The sequence below is a fragment of the Euwallacea similis genome, chromosome 4 (genome assembly GCF_039881205.1).
Source record: "Euwallacea similis isolate ESF13 chromosome 4, ESF131.1, whole genome shotgun sequence".
Taxonomy (NCBI): domain Eukaryota; kingdom Metazoa; phylum Arthropoda; class Insecta; order Coleoptera; family Curculionidae; genus Euwallacea; species Euwallacea similis.
This window is the reverse complement of record NC_089612.1, coordinates 810,999-832,987: the sequence shown is the minus strand read 5'-3', so window position 1 is coordinate 832,987 and position 21,989 is coordinate 810,999. Positions and strand designations below refer to the sequence as shown.

Sequence of the window (21,989 nt, the reverse complement as noted above, 5' to 3'; positions counted from 1 at the left end):
ATTTACCGACATAGAGGGGTGGGCGACCATTTACGTACTGTAGGGTCCCCTGGCAGTGCATGTGTTTTCACCTGTGGTGCAGCTGTTCTTCACGACCTTTTGCCACCCTATTTCCGACCGAAATGCCCATATAGAGACTTATTAAGTCACTGCCACAAGTGTTTACCTCTCTTTATCAAACAAGATAATTTCGACAAATTAAAAACTAGCTGATGCGTATTCCGATGTTATTCAAACAGTCTCCATTAGCTGCCTTTAATAATCGTATAAAACAGGTAACTAATGCAGGAGTGATAAAATGCCTACGTCCGATGCAAATTTCAAGTCCAATTTCGAAATGAACAAAGTGCATAGATTATGCGCTCGTGTATTTTGTTTTAATAACGAGCGGCAGGATTTGACATACGGCTGCAGTGTTATTACCACTCCAACCCAAGTGATTTAGAGACAACGCCATAGACAAAGAGGAACGATATCGAGAGAAGGCCACTGTGGTTTATGTCCAACAAGAGCTAATCGAGCTTGAAGCCCTGCATTGTTGACCAACAAACTAATCAAGGACCATGCGAAAAAATTAAGTTTTGTCATCGTGTGAAAGATCAAATAACGGTGTAAAAAGGCCTAAGAACGGTACCAATTAGGAGTGGCCTCAATCAACACCACTGTTGTTGCAGGAAACGTTTCAATGCGTTGTGACGAAGTTACTCCTAGAAGAGTCCTCAGCAACCCGAAATTCTAGGGTGAGTGACCCGATAAGCGGGGGAGTGCCAAGCCCGGATAAGAGGGGCACGGTCACCAGACCCACGTCATGTTGCCTGAAAGTGACAGTTCGAAACACTGTCATTCCTAAAATCCGTAGAGAATTTTACTGCCTTAAGAGTTCTTGGTGACCTGTGAGGGTGAATTAGCTGATGAGCCGGACGAAGACCCTGACCGTTCCATCCTGTGTGGCGCCGCAAACAAAATTCTGAAAAATTGAAATTCCTAAAATTTTAAGAATATTTTAACACGTGAAATCGCTGCTATAAGGGGCCGTAATATCCCGCGAAACTGTAGGCTAAAGCTGTTGACAAACAGCAGTGCACCAAGTATAGGTAGAGAGTCACGTTTCGAACATTTTTTATTCCTAAAATCCGACCAATATTTTAACGAATTTTCGTTCAATTCAAGAGTCCTTAGCCGTCAGATTTTAGAATAAATCGCCCAATAAACATTGGTGCAACAAACCTGGGTTCGGGGTCCCGATGGCTCCAACCTACGTTGCCTTGACACCCAAATCGAACTCTGAAACGTTCAAATTTTTAAAATTCTAAGAATATTGTACCTAAATTTTGTGACGTAACTGTTAGAAGGGCTCTTAGGAACCTATGAAATTTCAGGGTGAATCGGCTGTGCTGTTTCAAATTCGGGTAGAAAAATATGTCGAAATTCGTTCAGAAATGTAATCCAACAAAGTGGACGAAGGAAACGTTCATAGCTAAAATGCCAAAACGTAATAAAGAAGCATAAATTCGCCAAAAAGAGGAAGAGAAAGAAACATGCCGTAAGAAAGATGACTGAAGGAACAGCCTTTTTGGTAAATACCATATGAGCTGGTACAGAGGTACGGATCACGAAACGTTCCATATCACGTCAGAATTCACCTTCATGATAGGAACTGACGGAAATAACATTAAATTCCCCATTTCATTTAATAATGTAGATAAAAGGAAAATAATAAAATAAGAAGCCCAGGAAAAATAAGGCCACGTTTTGATCCAGACAGACACTGCCGGGGCGTCTGTAATGTGCTACAGAACGAGACAAAAATGATGTGGGAACCCAACCGGTTTTCGATTGTTTTGTCATTCATGGTGATCTGGATCGATCTGATAGAAGGAAGATGAGTTTCATCCACTCATTTGAATTTCATCTGTCATCGAAAATGGTATGTTCGAAGAAGTCCCGTGTAGTTTATTCGTCAAAGAGGCTATAAGGGCCTCGAATTTGCGGAGGAAGGCTCTGGCAGATGTCACCTCTCCAAAGCCGTCACCTTGCTTGCCACTGAGAAAAAGAGAAGTAGGTGTAAGTTTTCGCACTTGATCGCGTTCTTTTTACAGCTCCAAAAAGACTAATGCGAGCATTTGCTATGTTTCTGAGGATTTTATGAAACTTAAAATGTCTCGTGTAAATTCCAGATTTCACCGATATTTGTCCCATCCTCATCTTTCCACTTGAATTGGCTCACTTTACCTATTATTTGCACCTCTCTGATTCTGTTTATTCTCCATGATTGGCACCTCTGCCTATTGTACCTCCTTGGCACCATTGTATGATCGTCCTCTCTCTCTCACCGTTTGCTTATTTTCGCTTTGGCTTCAGGGAACGACGACCCAAGGGCTGTTCTCGTTACTACCGAAGATTAATTTCCGCAAGGTTAAGTCATGAAAGATTTTCCGAACAAATGGGTTAATTTGAGTGAAATTTTCATAGGCATATTTGAGTTTGAAAATCTAAGAGTTTTAAAAATCTAAGCGCCGATACTTAAACGGGCTTCCTCAAGCGTGAGAATAGGGGTGGCTGACAGCCCTCTTATTTTTACACAATGCCAATGGCTCGATAAATCCGGCGTCCTTTCTATCAAGAAATACTCACTGTGTGTTTCTATTGAGTTTTTAGCTTAAGGGGAGCCTCGTCAGTGGCATTTTTATTATCACATTAGCAAACACACCAGAATGGACTAAAGAATATTGGTGCAACAGTTTATTCACAAGAGCATTGTTGTTAAGAAACTTAAGCGCTATTTCGATTTAGTTCGAGTGAATAAATAAGTAAAGTTCTTTTTGCAAAAAAGTGCGGCCATACCGAATCGATTTGTTCTCGATTCAGTAGGTAATTGGGCAATCGTTTCGATAAGTATCATTGTCACAATAGCTTGCCCATCAAGCCAGTTTCCTTTCCTTCAGGCCCAAAATTATTAGCTTGAAACCTATTAACATGTACATCTTTTACTGCTCAAAACATTACTTTTACTTCTAATTGCTTTTCCTCGATTATTTCCAGCACCCAGTAAGCCCATGATCAAAATAGTGGCTAACCTTCGATGTGCTTAATTAGGTAGAACTTTACATTGAAAATTAACAACCATAAGGTATTTTTGTTGTTGTTTTTTCAATACTCACCTCGGTTCTTTGCCGTCAATAAATACATGCTTATATAACTTTCCTTTAGATTATCATAACATCTGATTCTCATTTGCGACCTCGATTTTAGACACAGCTGTCTTCTGATTATATTGAGTGGATCTTTGAAACGAAAACCACAATCTTAAATATGGCATGAGAAGGAGATTCGTTTTGTTTATGAGGATTGCAGACAATTCTAATTTTCAATTAATTGTTTTCAGTAAATGCTGCTCATTATTTCCTAAGATTTTCCACTTCCGATACTTCCTTGCTTTACGGCTTCGCCCATGAGGGTTCGTTTCATCCCTGGTTGTCAATGATTTAGCAGTTTTATGCAAGTAATACCACCAGCTATGGCGCACACTTCCCCTCTAGCGCTTAGCGGTTTATTTGAGGGAAACATCATCAATTATTTTCTTAGTTAACGCCACTGTTTATCACCATATTCAACCGAGTTACGTGTACACGCAGGATGTTACCAGCAGGGCACTTACCGCAATAATCTCATCAAAATTCGTTAAAATGTTCCCAAAAGCAGATTTTTCCTAATTGATATGGTGTAAGTAATAGGCCCTGGTTTTGGGCTTGGTACGCCAATGCTTTTCTGCAGATTTAATCAAAAATTTCACGGGTTAGAACAACGCACAAAGCACTAATTTTACTAAAGTTCTTTAAAATATTCTCTCAATTTTAGGAATCAGAATTGTTCAAAATTTGACTCTAAAAAAATTCTAATTAGCTTCGAATGAGTAACATCGAGGGTGTGGGACTGGGCTTTGCACGCCACTGTTTATCACCTCAATCAATATCTTATAGGTTATTAACCACACGACTTAGTATTGCCAATTCCTTTGAAAGAAAGGAGGGAGTAAGAACTCTGCTTTCCTTATGGATGTACTAGAGGAAGAGGCCATCCCGTAAAGTATCAGAATCCTGAACCTGGATTACTCATCGGATACAGTTCCCTCCCAAATAACATTACTTATTAAGGTTACTTGAAACTCGTTTTGCTTCATGTTGCCTCTCAAATATTTCGAAATTACTGGTAGAAATAAATGGGGGCCACGTGGGCCAGATTGTTGAGGAGCAGGAGACTCCTAGGAAGTGACGTCAAAATGACGTGTATTTGTTAACGTCTCGCATAGCTGCACAGTGTTGATTTAACTGTTGTGTCGTCATTCCCAGGGAACGTTCTACGCTCCAACATTCGAGAATCCGACTGTTTGAACCGGTCCCTTCATGTGGCTGCCATTTTGGGACCACTTTAAGGTCCCTGGATTCCTGGTGGCTACAAATGCAGGGGCTTTGAAGGTTGAAAAATTCTGTAAATTCTATTTGTGCTACATGTTCAAAGTCATTTAGTCAGGACAATGACGAAAAGGTTCACATTTCTCTCCTATGCGTCATCTCGAAGCTCTCTTAGTATCCAGGGCAAAACTGGAAATCCAGTTTAATGCAATTCTCGCTGCCAATAACTAAAACAAAACCTCCGGGAGGGAAGCGCGTGCAAATCATGTGCACGTGCTTGCCCTACTATGAGGGCCATCTTGCAGATGCAAGTTCTTGGCAGCGCTGTAACTCAAAGAAAGCTGCATTATCAATTCAATAACTAATTATTATTGAAAAGCGCCAGTTTTGATGACGCGTTTACTGAAAACCCAAAAGACAAACAAAGCCTAAACAAATAGCTGTGCGTGGCATGCCGCATAAGCAACGATACCATAAACATGTCCCCTTACCACGCACAGAAAAATAAAGTTTATCATCTAGAGATAATGGTCTCCACAAAAATCTGTCTGAAATGGGCTTAATTCCGTGAAAACGAAGCAAAGTTTTGATCCCCAGTTCTCAGCAGTCGCTTCATATAGCGACACGTGCGCGCACTTCAGCATTCGAAATCGCTTTCTATTTCACTTCGCGCACTGGAAGTAAGTTTTGATACATGTTTCTGGTTATAGCCAAGGCGAAGCTATGGCGATTCACGGGGAGAGGCAATATTTCTCTCCAAAACAGCTTCAAAGGTGAAGCAGGAATAGCGCGCAAGACAACGCCGCACAAGTTGCGATTCTCTCGTCCCATGTAGACGCGTTAAGCCTGGTTTACGCTGATTAAGGAGAGATTTGAATTTTTAAGGACTTTCCGCGTTTTTTTCGTGGTGCGCTTTCTTGCCACATTCCGACGATTTTTGCGCACTTTATGCGGAGTTTTGTGACTTTCATGAGAAGGATTATTTTTGTGCTTTAGGTAAGCAAACTTGAAAAAAATAGAAAGAAAACAAGCTGAAACGTCAGCGGCCGTAAAAGTGTTATTTATATCATATTGACTATCGCTTAACTTAACTCTCAGCTGTGTTTACGCTGGGAATTAGTTATTTACTACCAGGTATATCAAAATTAACATTTATTTAGATTTACTCAAACCTTTGTCTATTTAACTCAACTTAAAACGCATTAACATATTACTGTTTCGATAAGGCTTGTTAAGAGTTGATTGAGGAGATAATTGAACCGGGTATTAAAAATGAGCCATTTATTGAACGTTTTTGCGGGGAAGCCATTAATTACCGGATAATCACGATCCGGATTGAATTACTTTATCTCGATTTCTTCGGGGATTTGTTTGTCGCTTCGTATTTAAACCTTTCAATCAGCGCGAGACGTGGGAGGAGGACTTTAGACCCTTGGGGATATTGAAATTTAAATTTTCGGGGAGTGTTGCTCCTGCTTTTGATGCCTTTTCGGTCATTTGTAGATTATGAAGGGGAAAAACTACATCATAAAGCGATGTATCCTTGAAGCGCAGCCTTCACGAGTAAAAATAGAATGGAAAACTTGGGGTTTTTCTAAAGGGTTATCCCGCTGATGGTTATTTCCAATATCTATTGCGAAATGACTTATGGGACTTTTGATTCTTGGCTGCAAGCCTTTGTTCCGTGCAAGTTCAAATGATTTATTATATATAGCATGGCAACATTGCCTCTTTCATTTGTTTGTTGGCCGAGAGTAGGGGCATACGTGCAGATATGTCAAAAAGACAAAGTAATATGAGCGCTTTTTCGTTTTTTTCCCTGTCAGTTTCTAAAGTAACGTTGATTTCGATTATAAAATGACTTTTGAACTCTACATCCGAGACGAATGGAGCCATTAGTGAATTTATCCCTCATGGGCTGGAAATTCTTTATTCGGTATTCAGCTTTAATCTCTGTTTTATCACAAAACTAATAAAATACCGGGAAAGTAACATTCCACACAAAATTAAATCAGAACAGTCTAAATACATATCTCCGTTATCTGAAGAGCATTTTTCTGGCTTAGGCAGATATGGCAACACCGTCCCTTTCTTTTGTTTTGCTTTGTAACGGGTGACGTAGCATCCGTTAAACATGGAAAAAGCAACGTTTTCAAAATTTCCTTAATGAGTGTATATTAACTCCCAAACGTTTTTCAATGACTCTCAGCAAGCTCAAAACATTCCAAGGCAACCACGTTCCTTTCGTTTCTTTATAGGTCACATGGTGAGATAGAAACTATCAAACATGAACAGAAGCGGCCTTGTTCACCCTCGCAAAATGAGTTTCTAATTCAAGTTGAAGAAACAAAAAGCTTTTCGAATTGTGTACGTGTCATTATGAATAGTACGTTCGAAATATTGAATGGCAACATTGCCTCTTTCATTTATTTCGAGATAGGTGGGGATATAAGAACAGTTAAACGTGGATAGATGCAACGTTGCCAATCTTTCCAAAATTGATTTATGTCAGTCGCACTGTCAGTGTTGTTAAAAAACTTGAATGTCAACATCGCAGACCTCATTTGCTACTGGTTATGTCATAAATTCTATAAATTTAACATAACCGTAATACGTTTTTCTAATTTTTTTTTAATACAAAAAAGATTTCTTGTGGTTACTGTTCCCATCGTGTTTTAACACGTACAAAATTATTGACATCTAACAGACATCAATAGGCGACTAGATGAGAAACTTCTTATTATAATATTTAAATCGTGTGTATCGAAACGTCTGTAGACTAGAGAAATGTTCGATTGGTTATAGATAAAATTCCTACACTGAGAGAAAGTCATTAATATTTGTAATTTTTTTCGTAAATTGCCTAAAATGAAAAAATTGTTTGGACTCATATAGCGTCATTTTCCCTGCATGCACGACAGGGTTCTATTAGTCATTTGCATTTTAATTAAGCGTTCCGCCGTAATTCCAATTGACAAGGGAACTATTAAAAATCTTTGAAATTTCAAAAGCCAATATCAGATGATTATTCCGTGAATATTGTATGTTGTTCTATAGTAAGTAAAACGTCAATAGAAGAGCAATTTATTATGTTATTTATAATGTATAAACAAGTGGAAGTTTGAACGTTTGTGGGTACTAAAATTAGGAGTAATCATTTAACGATCACACGGTGCAGACTTTCTAGTGGGCGATGTAATTTTACTAGTCTTAATCCTGTGTGGTAACTTTATCTGAAATAAATTTACCCTTATCCACTAGAAAGAACACAAAATTCCACTGTAATCTAATAAATATAAAATGCATTTTACCCGGCAGCGGCAGCTCTCGAGTAACACTGAGAAATTTATGTATTGGACGATTTAAATACGACGAGGCAAACAACATGGCGAGGAAATCGTTTGCTGGAAAGAGATGGAGAGATTTATTTGCAGAACATGATTATGCTACAGGAATTAATAGATTGATTCCAGAGGAGGATATTTAATTGGAACACGTAATTTTCCTGGAAATGCCCGGTTTGAGGTAAATTGTGTTATAAGTGACAAGTTGAAGAATGAAATTTCAGACTTTTTAACGTACTTTTGTATACTTTAAGCGTAGCTGCTCTATTGCGAACTTGAGCGAGGCTGTGCCGGAGCCGAGACGCCAGAAAATCAATTTTCTCTTGAACAAATTACCTTTGTGCAAACTCAACTTTTTTAACTCGAACATGTTTATTTTCAGTTACTGAATAAGTGCATAACAACCTTGATACTGGAGGTTTAGAGAAACAAAATCTTTATGCAAAATTATTAAAATAAAATGACGAACGCAAAGGGACCAAATTATTTAACCGAGGTTCATTCACAATCAACACATTTTATGGAAACCGATGTGTTTCAAAACAATCGTTTACTGTTAGAGTTTAATGGTTTTACGTTTTATACGTTTAATTGCAAAAGAGTGCAACACAAATTACCGCTAACAGTGGAATTGAGCCTTTGTGTGTGCAGTTATGTTTGCTTCACTGCCTAGTCGAAAACCACTAGTAAAAACTCCCTACTTACAGCTTTTAAATGGTTAAAAGACTAAAAACAATTCAGCACCGTAACGTAATATGATTACGCGTAATAGAGATTAATAGGAAAGCGGGTAATGCAAATTTCCAGCTGAATCTTATTTGACTAGCTAATCATAACGGTGTTTTATTAGCTGGTTCTTGGCTCTTGAGATAGGTAATAATAATTCAGAATGAGTGCCAATTTAACAATCTGCATTATGAGTGAGACTCTCGATATAGAAGAACAAACAAGAGCTCCGAAAGGTATTAATAATTAATATCAATAAATTAAATGAGATGAAGGAGAGCAATGCATATTCGGCAACAGCGCGACATTGTTTTGTTTGGTGGAATCAAAGGACTGGAATGTGTAGCACTTGTCAAAAAAGTCAGAACAGCGTTGCCAATGATTGTTGGTTTCCTGATTTTAAGTAAATTTCGTTTAAATTGATCCAAAGTTCGATGACTTTTTCTCAGTATAAACTTTATTATATGAAACCCCGTTTTGTCCACAAATATTTTGATATGCCGAAGTTTCTCCTTTGTTGATATTGTCGTATGTTGGTATTGTTGTAGATATCGACGATTTTGATTTCTTAAAATCAAACGAGAACAGTAACCTAAAGAAATATTGTGTTTCTAATTACCAATCCTAATTTCTATGTCTGTAAATGTCCCAAATCAGGGAAACAGGCATGAAAAGAGATGCGACATTTTGAGTGTTTGACACACATTATTATACTGTATAAACAAGCTTTCTATACCCTGGAAATCCACGAGAGAAGTTTTCATGGAAAGTCTTAGAGTTAAATTATTACTACCCCGTTACTGATTATGATTTCCCTTTTACCATTGAGGTTACATGGAAAGATAGCAGAGGCAAGAACAGAGCTAAATTGAATCCAGAAATTGGAAGAGTTAAAGAGTTTGTGGGCAAATTGTAGACAAGAAGATGGAGTAAAAGAGAGACATTTCATTTAGGTCTCTTGAGGTTACTTCGGTTTCCCAAAGGAATTTCGCTCAGGTCAGTTTGAGTTACTTCATTTTAAATAAAATAAGAAGTTTCCCTCGAACTCGCTCGTTGGTGGTTCTTAGATATCAATGATTTTGTACGTGTTGTATGTGTAGTGGGAACAGTAGCCCCAAAACTAATATTTTTCATTGTCGGTCATAACGTATATCTGTGAGTGTTCATTTTTAGTGGCAAAAAATAGTGATGTGAAAACACAGTATGTATTTAATTTTTACTTGTATTGCACAGATAAAATGCGTTATGTTGTGAATATTTAATTCGCAAAAATAGCCGGTTGTTATATTATTTATTGCAAAAAATAGCAAAAACTCTATCTAAACATTAAAATTCGATATTCCTCCACATCTGCCAGAAGATTAATTTGAAAAATCGTTTTCCCTTCTATAATTTGTTATCAGCGATTTTTGGCTTTTCTGCAATCAACTCTATGAGTTTTTAAGACTTATTATTATATCTAGAAGTTGATTGGATTTCACTTTTTTTTATAGATTATTTATTTTCACCGATTTGTACTATCTGCCGGAAAACTGATTGAATAAGTCTAATTTCAGGAGTCACATAATGTATCCTTGTTTGATGAAATATTCATTTTAAGCGATTTTCTACTTTACTGCCTTCAAATCTACCAGAAAATTCCTTCTTTTTCCATGAAATATTTATTTTCAACGAATTCGAGCCTTCTTGATATGAAGTCTACTCGAAAATTGTCGGAAAAGTGAAAATTTTACGCAACTTTATTACCGCTCCCATGACATTCTATTTTTTTGCTTTTAAACCTGCCAAAAGGTTAATAGAAAAGAAAGAACATTAAAAATCAGAAAATTTCGCCTTTTTCTATGAAATTTTTCGTGGATCTACAAGGGGAAGCGAGGTGAGAGTCGGAACTCCATATAAACTTACCAGTTAGATAAATAAATATCGAACGGATAGTTATACGCCTGATAGTATAAAATGTTGAAAAACGTAGCATGAAGTTCACCTTCTGCCAATTTCTAGGTTTTGGTGTTCTCTTTGACTTCGAAATTTTCTCTCAAAGATGTAAATTTAGGACTTCGTCGTTTTTCTTTGTTCGCTCACTTGTTATTTTAGATTAAACAATTTTCTGCTTTCCTGCGATCAAATCCACCAGAAAATAGTCGAAATGTGAAACTGGAAATTACTAAAAAAATAAACCAGTAATGCTTTACCTACTACTTATTCGTCATACTCGTGCACTGTTAATATTGTTGCCAGCGATATGTCTCAAATTAAGAGGTTAATTAACACTGCATACAATGGTATAAAATGTTGTATTTGTATTAAACATTACTACTCCATTTCCAACTGTAATTAAATTAAGTAATTAAGCAAATAGCTAACTGTAACTAAGAAATGGTGAATTTTTTTCGTGCGCGGTAAGCAGGTCGGACGCCAATCTGTTCAAAAATCTGCTAAAAGCCTTTTTTTTTTTAAATTTCTTTCTATTCGTTCCACTGACAGTTTCATCAAAGCCACGTGCCAAGAAATTTCATTTCAACACCGCACTTTTCCGCATAGATCCCCACTTTACGAGTTTCCTAGGATTAACATCCATATCGAAGGCGATAAATCTTACTTTTAGGGGCAATAAATATCTAGCTGTATGTGCAATTTTTCACCTCCCTTTATATGCCCGCTCCAATACTAAATATATTCATATAGAGTACCTTGTCGTTCGTTTGAGGGACCGCAAATCCATCCGCATTCAAAGTAAGAAAGAAACCTCTCCGTTTTGAAAAGTTTCCCTAATATTAAAATCCCTCGCAGGTCTTGCTACAGGGACGGGTGACGGGGAATTTTTATTTCCTGTGAAGTTCTGTGTAAAGAAAGCCAATCAGTTCTAGTATTTTAATTAAAAAACGCTTATTTTGTTAGTTGAAATGCAGCATTGTGAAAGCTATAACAATGTGCGCTTCGAATGAAGAAGAAGAGGAGGAGGAGGAGGAAGAAAGAATGCCGTTGTGTTTCGGAATGTGGAAATAAATGCCAACATTAGAGCCATCGTCGCTAATAAGCAATAAGTGTTTCCATTTACCGGAGTTCTAATGTTGAATTCCTGCTCAATGCCCGCGAGTGTCAGCTGTTCATGATGAATGGCATTCAAGACCGATTTACTTTGGAGCTAAAGAGTTTGGCAGTGTTTATACCTTGGCATAAATAACAATTATGGCGGGAGCAACAATATTTCAATTAGCCAGTAACACGATTCATAAATCACAATATTCTGGAATATCCCTGCACGTGGGATCTGTTTCCAGTTAAAACCTAAATTCGTGCAGTTCGCATTGAAACAGCGGCGCATCCAGGCGACCTTTTAAAATTTAATTCACTCGTTATTCCCACAAGCCGAATCCGGGTCAGTGAACACTGCAGAGTCCTGTAAGTGATAGATGTCCAATTAACCACGTGTTTGTTAAACCACATACTATTTAACTATCGCTTTCAGCTTTTCAGATGCAGCCAGTTGTTTTTTGCAGGCGTGCGATAAAATCTCGTAATGTGCCGAACAAATGGTGGAGTTGGATATGGACGCCCCACCCAATCCATTAGTGAAGGCAGCAGTTTTAATCAAGTTTAAACTGCGAACGGGCAACCCCTGCCTGGCATTACTATTTATTAGCTTTGGCCGTGCAGTGCAGTCCATATTGATTCAAAATAGATGCCGTAGCATGTTAAACTGTTTTGCCTAGAATTCCGAACTCCAGCTCCAATTAAAAATGAAATTTCTATGCTGGCACAAAGAGCTTCCGGGTTTTGCCAGTTTTCGATGTCTCGATGTACTTTGATCGATTAATCGTGCTTAAGTGGTATTTTGAAAACAGTGGAGAAGGATAACATCATGGAAAACCTGAGAAAAAATGGGAGAACTTTCTGGAAAACTCTGATATTGATGGACAACTTTTGGGAGAACTTGCACAGCCGAGCGGAATATGCCTGGTGCTCGTTTAATAACGGCACGCGTCGGAAATATCTCGCTTAATAAACTAGTGACTTCACAAAAATAATCTAAAGGATTCGTATCGGGTAGTCTGGGAGGCCGTGAGTCCCGTTCCTATCCAACGGTTAGGATAGTGGTTCTTCACATCGATGTGCAACAGAACTAAAGTGTGGAGGTGTACCACTCTGCATGAACTACAACTTTTCCTTACATCAGCATCTTCTAAATGTTCAGATAGATCGCATTCCAAAAACCTTCAACACTGTTCGTGATTAAGCATTTGTGGAATAATGCAAGGTCAAGTAAGATAATCACCAATAATTCCAACCAAAATATTGAGAGTAAATCGTACTTGATAATTTTCTGCGAGAGCATGCGGGGTTATTGTGAAAATTTGTTATAGCATTACGAGAAACCGAATCTTACTCGACGGGGAAATCGTGCTTGATACATTCGTCTTGCAGCTTGAGCATTAGAGTGAGTCATTCCGTAGATAAAATGCTTGTTCGCACACAACCTAGAATTTATTGCTTAAAAACTAACAATAAACAATTTTAAAAAAACACTGAAAATTCAGGTTTTGGCAACCACTGGTTAGATAAATTTTGTGATTCTGCTGCCATGGAAACATGTGTATTGTTTTCCAGCCCTGCTTTGCATCCATTGTTTTCTTGGGCATTATCGCTGAAAAGGTGAATTATAGAGTGCATTTTGATGGTAAAAGTTCAAAAATCAAACCCGAATTGTTGCAGAACTATAGTAAAGTATGAAAAAAAGTAAAAAAGTAAAAAAAAATACCTTTATCGCCAAACATTAATGAAGAATAAGTTTTTTACTCAAAAATTACACACGGTGAACCGCAAAACAACCAAAAAACTAAGTAAATATTTGAGTTTCCCATCATTTTACGTATCATGAACTTTCCTGATATGTAAAATTTTGTCTGGATGCCGCATTATTGTCCAAAAATATAGTAAAAAAATAAAACTAAAATTTTAATCTGAATACCCTGTTTCTCGAAAATTTTGCTGTTGAAGACTTAGTGTGAACTTGTCACCTTTCAATTCTTCTACGATTCACTACGTACAGTTTTTGCACATACTCAACACCCCGTATGTTGTTCCAATTCTTCAAAGTTATTAGGAAATACCGTCCAGCATCGCGAATATGATATTCAGATGGAAAAGAGTTTTAATAAGTTTTGAAATGGAAGACGAACATGGATTCTTTTCGCATCGCCTGGCAGGGATTGACCTCAAGTGATACTTTCTCGGAAAAATGGGCATTATCTAAGATCACACAAATGTATAATCCCCTCGGCTTCATCAACCCCAGTCGAATCATGGGAAAATTTTTCAGGCAACAGGTCTGAATAAGTAAAATCATCTGGGACAAGTTGAGTGGAAAAAAACTCTTCCGAGTTTGTCTCAACTTCGCATTCCTCGTTGGTTATTTAAAGATCACGAGATTCTTTTTGTGGAGCTCCATGGATATTCTGATGCAAATCAGAATACGCATTTGTATATGCGTTTATGTTTACAATGATGATTCCACTACATGTAACTTAATTACAGCCAAATCGCGAATTGTCCCGATTAAAACATTCTCACTGACCCATTTAGAATTATGTGACAGAGTAGTTTTAGCCTAATTAACCCAAAGGATTTTATTAGTTTTATCCGATAGAATTGAGTTTGACACAATAAGTCTCTGGATGGATTTGCAAGTAGCTTTGAGTTGAATGTGGTTTTCCGGCGTGGATGGATGCACGGCAAGGGAAGTGGTTTCCTCCGAAATGTGGTTTCACGCTCCCAAATTTCTTCAGAATTAATGGACTTCTTTCAACGAATTTGATAAGTTGTCCGAACAACGCCAAATTGTTAACGTAACGTTTATTCCCAATTTTTTCGATTTGTTTTTTCTCAGATTTTGAAGTATTTTTTATTTTTTTCATTATTCTTAAATGTTCATAATTAATCCATTAAACTTTATATATATTATTTATGTTTGTGAAGTGTCTAAGACCATAAAAAAGAGAGTTAAAGAACACCAAAATTATTTTAAAAATAGAGAATTGCTCAGGTCAAATATATACCAGCATGCCTTTGATAATGGTCACAGCCTAAAAAGAAGAGTAAAATGAAAGTAAGTTATGTGCAGCATGTCCGTTTCTGGAGCTCGCCCAGGAGAATCTCGGTGATCATAAAAGATGCGAGGTCTGTTAAATTGGGGCAAAGTTGCACAATTTGGAGTTCAGGAATGTGTCGTTTCAAAATTTTAAAAATTGTGATTTTCAAAGGTATTTAAAAAAAACTGAAATTTTGGGAAAACGTTTTTATTTTTTCCCCAGGCAATGTAATTCAAAGTGATTGATACTTCATCATTGCAACTTTTTCTCTTCTATACCGTGGCGATATCATATTTGAAATGTGACATTTTCTGCAACCATCAAGTTTATTTTTTCTTATGGGCCTCATATTGCGTTTTTACATTTTTGAATTGGGTTTTTTTGACGAAGACGTATCGCATGTTAAGATTCAATTTTACAGTTCAATATAATGTAAAAATCATAATCTACTGGGGAAAGATCAGGTGATCGTGTCGGCCAAACGATGTCGCGATTGTTGGAAATGACTACTGGAAAATACTTTAGACGTGTTATCGAGGCGATCCGTAAGATAAAAACCGAATTCAAAAATGTGGAAGTCTAAGATGGCGTCTACTAGAAGAAACAAAGTTGATGATAGTTGCCGAAAATCGAAACGTCGGAGTTCAAATATGACATCGCCAAGTTGCACAAGAGGGAAAGTCGCAAAGATGCGACGTCGATTATTTTGAATTACATCAAATTATATAAAATTATATTACATGACAATTACACAAAAACTTTTCCTAAAATTTCAGTTTTTTTCGAATACCTCCGAAAATCATTGGAATTTTAAAAATTTTAAAATGGCACAGTCTTGAATTCCAAACCGCGTAACTTTACCTCAATTTAATTCTACAGGAGGTACGACCTCTAAATTGTCAGACACACTTCCTGTGCACGAGGTGGAAATTAATTAAAAAGAAATTGCAAGAGAAGCATTTTTTTAATTAAATTACTCGACGGAAACGTGGCAAACCACTCACAAATTTAGCCATAATTTCCCTTAGATCATTTTATCTTGATACCTGATAATATCCAACGGATTGGTTGAAAGTCAGCTGATTCGCTTCAGATCATCATTTCCGAAAAGGCCTATTATAGACAAATGAAAGGGGCGGCATTGCCATATAACTAATTACCGAGATTAATTAGTAAGTCATTGAGTGTCTTCAAGTGTTGAAAACGTTTCCTACATTATGGATTGGAACAAAATCAGTCGCAATATGTGGTAAGTTTTACGAGAGCCTTTACTATTCCGCTATACATATAAAGTGTCCAGTTTGAGTGTCAGTACCTCGGAAACTGGAAGAGATCCAGGGTCAGGTGCTGCGCGAGGAAAGGTAACAACGAGCTCTTACTTGAAAGAAAACGTTGTTGCAGTAAGGCAGAACGGTTTACGTATGACTTAAGCAGATAGAGAAATAATGCGAAATTTGATACGAAGCTGGGAAAAGTAAATTCTTCACACCGCACAGCCTCGTCTTTTCTTCGATTTGACAGCTCTTACATCACCACATCTATCGCTGTAGCTTTGTAATAAACAAATGAATGATGCAGTATTGCCATACAGCAATCTAAAATCCCCGAGGTTCATCCAAGCGCGAGGTCTTCAATCAACTTCAATGGTTGCTTTTTAAATAGCGCTTAAGGCTGCAGTTCTTTTTGGTAATGAGACGAGTTCCAAATTTGACTTAAAATATCTCGAAAGCAGCAGTTTACGCGTTTCCTGTTCGTCCTCGGGAAAACGACACTTTTTCTGCACAAAACAATTAAAACCGCGACGTTAGATAATCTCCAGTGTATGCATATAACTCCCTTAGTTACTTTGAACTCGACAAAACGCAAACAGGTTCATTTACATACAAACCTGAAAGGTGTTCGATACGTTCTCTCCTTTATTATTATTGCACTAGACTCGGTTAACTGTTGGTGTGTTAAGCTTGAGGAAGCTTGTGTGTCTTGAAGCCAAAGTTGAGCGCAACATTTCATGTCGAGTGAAAAATTCGTCATAATTGTGCAACATCGACAAGACAATTCATTTTCTTTCTTCACTTGCTTATAATGTCGGTTTAGATAGTAAACAAGGTCGCCGTCTAAGAGAAAGTGGTGTCTCCGCTGCGTAGGTACCAACTTAGTGTGGTACCGGCTAATTCTGCATTATCTAAACGAGATAGGATTGAATGCGAAGTACATAATATTCCCGCTAGAATTGAGGCCTGGAATCGACAGATAATAAACTGATATTGCGGCAACAGTTTAGTGGGGGTTCTCAAAGCATGTTAATTCGATATTGATTTACATAATATATGTGTATAAGATCAAAGGGGAAATTAATGCTCCGTCATTAGCATTAAAAGGTCTTACGGGGACTTTTCGACCAAATTGGCGCGTTCACAACAATCATCTAAGTTTAATGAATGTAATTCCACCCAAACAATCAACAATGCTCTTTTTTCTAAATTAAACGTTTCATTTATTCCCGAGGGGAATCGAGATTTATTGCGGATTATAAAAGACTCTTTCACGAGTGCATTGGAGCGAGTATTTTTAATACTTCGACCTTACGTAAGCCGCATTTCGATTCCGCGGCCATTCGTTATCTTATTCGGCTTCTGCTGTCCATTTTGAGGCGAATAATTACGACCTCTTTATTTGAGTTATTTATTATTATAACAATAGAAAGCACTTAGAATAATTAACAAATCAACAGGTTTTCGTCACAGCTGACGAAACAACCTCCGATGAAATGCGCTTCATGCAATGGTGGAAAGAAATGAAGAAAATTCGTGGAGGACCCAATTATGCACTGGCAAAGAAATTCCGCTTTAATTATCGCTCTAGTGTTTCATTATTTTAATATTTCAAATAAACGAGGAAAAACCACTTAAGCAAATTGAACTCGGGTTCTATTGCGAATGACCTTGTTGACCATTCGGAACGATACGAGGGCCTGTGCATAAATTCAATTTGCGGTTGTTTTAGGTGACTTTACTGCTTTCGATCCAATCAGCTTAAAACATTCTCTTTCTTTAAGTTTAAGTCAATTTGTTTATTTAAGTATATACGTCTGTATTCTGCATATTTTATAACGCAATGGTCATGGCTCGTGGTCGTCGCTAAAAGGCATGCTTCGGCAAATCATATTAATGTGTTTATTTCCCATTTTTTCCTTTTGATATATGGTTTTATTCCTTTCGGGTATGGCCGTTATTTTGCGTGAATGTAAATTCGATGAGCATAATATTTCAATGTTTTTGTTCGGGTTTGCTTTCCTCACCTAACGGAGTGGCCCAAAATCCGAAAACACTGCAACGATCATCATGAAATTTCAATAGAGCTAGTGCAGTTTAATTGAAGAATTTCCTTCAGGCCATGTGAGGTTTTAGAAGTCTCCTACAAGTTCTCTTTAATCCGTCAGTTTCAAGGCAAATGTCCTTTGCAACCTACTGGATCGCGAGACCGAAAATAGTTACGTTTCTGATTTTTGGAGAATTGCAACTTGAAAACTTACAGAACAATTTTGGAAATTTGGCACTAGAAAGAGCGGGCTTCAGAACATAATTTCAAAGCGATAAGACCAAAAAAGGGCGGGGATTCAAAGAGAATACACAGCTCTCCTGACTCTGAACATCATTACCACTCCTAAATTTTGAAAATTCATAACACGAACACCGTATACGCTGCAAATTTGGAAGTGCGGGTATTAGAAGCGGTAAACTTCAGTCTATAATTTCACTAAATTTTAAAGCGGCATTTTCCCTACAGCCCGGGGAAGAACAAGCATTTAAAGAGAGTACACAATAGCCCTGATACTGATTATCATTATTAATTCAAAATTTTGGAAATTCATAACTCAAAGACTTTGTACGGCACAATTTTTGAAATTTTTGCATTGGAAGCGGTGCCCTCGACACTGTAATTCCACTAAATTTAAAGCGACACGTCCACTAAACTCCAAGGAAGAACAGGCATTTAAAAAGGGTGCCTAACAGTCCTGATGCTAAATACCATAACCGCCCCTAAAATTTGATAATTAATTGCTTACACGGTTAATAAATTAATAACTTGAAGATCTAACACGCATATAAAGCTCAGCTTCTAGTCAATTTTTCTTTAGTGATCTAGAACTAACCGAGGAACTGACACCATGTGTATCATGTTCGAGTATTTTTCCACCATCCGCAGTTAAGTTAAACCGATAAGAACGGCTCAAAATGGGGATTAATAGCTTAAAAGCCGCTTATTAAAACTTACAATTTCTAAGTTATTATTCATGTTCTAGTTGGGAAAATGGAGGGATAAAAGGAAAATCAATCAGACCTCGTTAAAAGCCAAAGGTTCGGTGTATTCCCAATGCACCGTCGACACCTACAAAGCGAATTCGAACCAAATAATGAATTTAAATTGCACATTATCAGCTTTGAAACAATGACAAATTAATACGGACCCCGGAATGATATTCTCAAGCAAGATTGATTAAAGTCTATTTCCAGCTCATAACTGTGAAGCAGGCCTGAGAGTAAATTACAAAGGCTTTTATAGCTCGCGTTGACGTTTATATGACTGAATCGTTGTTTAAGGCAGTTCGATAAAGCGTGTTTGCTACACATTATAGCTTTCGGAGCGCTAGCTGATTACACTTGTTTAGTAATTATTCACGTAATTCGTATTTTATGGGAAGTACCTTTGTTTCTTCGCTTCGCTGGCTGATATTTAGTGAGGCACTTTCGCCGATCTGATTCTACCTCCTGCAAAGACAATGATTAAAAATATAATGTACGAGCATAACAGCAAATCGAACCCCAGAAAGTTCTCCTAATTTTTAGCCCGACAATAAGGGCCTCGACGGCACCGTAGATCTGCATCAATGAAATATGACGTATTGGAACTACCGTTATTAGCACATTTCGTAGTTACTGACACCCAAGCTGAACGAATCAATCAATTCCAGCTTAAGGCATGAATGATACATTTTCTCTCCTCGCCTGTGCAAATGCAGACTTAGAATTAATTGATCTGACGCTGGATGTGTTGACCGTTTTTAAAAGCCACCTACATTTGGCAATAATTGGTAGAAGAAATTTGAGACGAGACATTGGCCGAAATGTTTGTTTCGTGCAGCTTAATCGGGCCATTTACGAATCTTTAAAGAGCACCTTCACAAATAACACGTCACCCATTTAAATTAGCTTTGCGGTTATATAACTAATTACATATTTTCCAATCTAAATATTTTACTTGTGAAGATTTTAAACCTGGATGTTCAGAGGTGGATAAACCTGACGCTTGTCTTTGTGAGCGCTCGGTTTTGGCTACGTTTACACTGCAGAACGGAATATTGACCTCGTTCTTGTACGGGAAGGCTCGATTTGTTTTGTTAATTGAAGTTGAAACGATTATGCGAAACTATTGCAAAGTTGTATTTCCGACGGGTAAAATTTTCAGAAATTTATGCAAAAATAATTCCAATTTGCCTCGATACCTCTGTGACGCCTCTTGCCTCGGGGGGTAACTTGGGTAATTGATTTTTACGCGAGCAGGGTGTTTCCTGAGAGCCACACATCTCATCAATTAGGTTTGATTTGAAGTAGCCCGAAATAGCTCTAATACCTTCAAAATCTCTTCCCTTAAAGACTGTTACGCATCAGAAATTGGGGTCAGTACGCCTCTGCTTCCGGACTAATCACCGTGAACATTTTTGAGGAAATTGAGGACGCTTCTAGCTAGAATCAGATCGAAACTCATTAGAATGTAAAGCCTCTTATGACAATTCAAATTTTTCAAATAAACTCCTGTCAAATCTACTGCTTTCAAGCCTTCGGCAGTGAACCGATCTAAATGCTTAGGATGTCTTTGTTTTAAGGCTAATTTCACTGAAAATATCGAGGGCAGTTCTAGCTAAAATTCATTTGAATTCAGAACCTGTTATGGAAGCAACAATTTTTCACGTAAAGTCTTGTCAAATTCACCGCCTGGGGGCTCTCGGTAAATACTTAAATCTTGGGCTCACTGTGCCTCTGTGTTCAAGCTAAATCAACTTGAATATTTTTAAGGTTATTGAGGACACTTGTAGCCAGAATGAGAACAAAATTCATAATTGTGTAAAGCCAGTTATTGCCCTTATAATTTTGGAAAGGTTTTAAATTTCGAGACTACTTTCTCAAAAAATGCAGTGTCGCACTGAACAATTTTAAAAAAGACCCAAACCCCGTGTAAATAAGAATTCGTATTTAAACCGATGCACGACGCTGATTCAACCTAGTTTTTAAAATTCGAAATCAGCCTCTAAATGCACAGGCTTTTAAGGGTATTTTCTAAAAAGCCTTGAAAGTTATACTGAACAAAATTTGAAAATAACACGAAAAAACGGATTTAACTTTAGAAAAATTATGAAACTTTCTGAATGAATGGAAGATATTGATTTTAGCCACTTTTCAAATCCAAAATTAATCCATAAATTCAGAGTCTTACCGAAATCATTTCGAAGGGGGTTAAAATCAAATCATGGAAAAGCAGTGTCGCACTGAAGGAGTAAGTAATATTTTTCGAGTTTTTTTCTTAAAAATGACAGGGTCGTATTTACATATAAAACTTGTGATTTTAAATACACTTTTTTAATAAAGTTATACCAAATTCCTTGCTCTAAGGTTCTTAGGAGCCACCTGAATGAGGTGCTCAGTACTCTTATGGTTTCAAAGGAATTAACGTGTATATTTTTTGAGGTTTATATGGCTCTCAATAGTTATCAGTAAAGTTTCAATTTTTTAAATAAGAATGTACCAGATCTGCTACTTTCAAGCTCTCGGAAAGGGTCTAAATTCTGCCTTAATTCGCCTCTTCCCAGGTATGTCAACGTAAATATTTTAGAGATTATTGACGATAGTATTAGTTAAAATCAAGCCAGGTTTCATTAGGATACTCAACAGGGGATTATAATTATTCAAATAAACTCATACCCAATTAATTGTTTTGAAGCTTTTAGTAGCAATCCGAATAAGGTTTTTAGTATTCCTCTGATTTCAGAGAAATCAACGTTAATAATTTTGATGTTATTGAGGACAGTTATATCTAGCAACAGTGCCAAACTTATTACAACATGAAGCCAACGATGGTAGCTATAACTTTTCAAATAAACATGTATGTAATCCACTGTTTTCCACTCTCAGTAACAGTCTGAACTGAAGGTTCAGTACACCTCTGCTTTCAGGTAAATTGGCGTGAATATTTTCAAAATTACCGACGGCAATATTGGCTAAAATGAAGCTGAACTCTCAGTAGTAATATACAGGGTGTTTTTTAATGATTGCGAAAATTTTTAACCACGGATTCTACATCGATAAATAACGCCAGTTTGCTATACAAACCATACTCCGGAAATGCTTCGTTGAAGAAATACG

General features: G+C 37.2%; 1 protein-coding gene across 1 annotated transcript in view; it reads left to right on the top strand.

Annotated features, from left to right (window-relative positions):
- The first annotated feature begins 5,208 nt into the window (after positions 1–5,208).
- The window catches only part of LOC136408104 (uncharacterized), a 45,254-nt gene continuing 28,473 nt past the window's right edge, over positions 5,209–21,989 (top strand). Inside the window, exon 1 of the mRNA XM_066388914.1 lies at positions 5,209–5,408. The gene's annotated coding sequence lies outside the window, so the exon portion shown is untranslated. The remainder of the gene's footprint in view (positions 5,409–21,989) is intronic.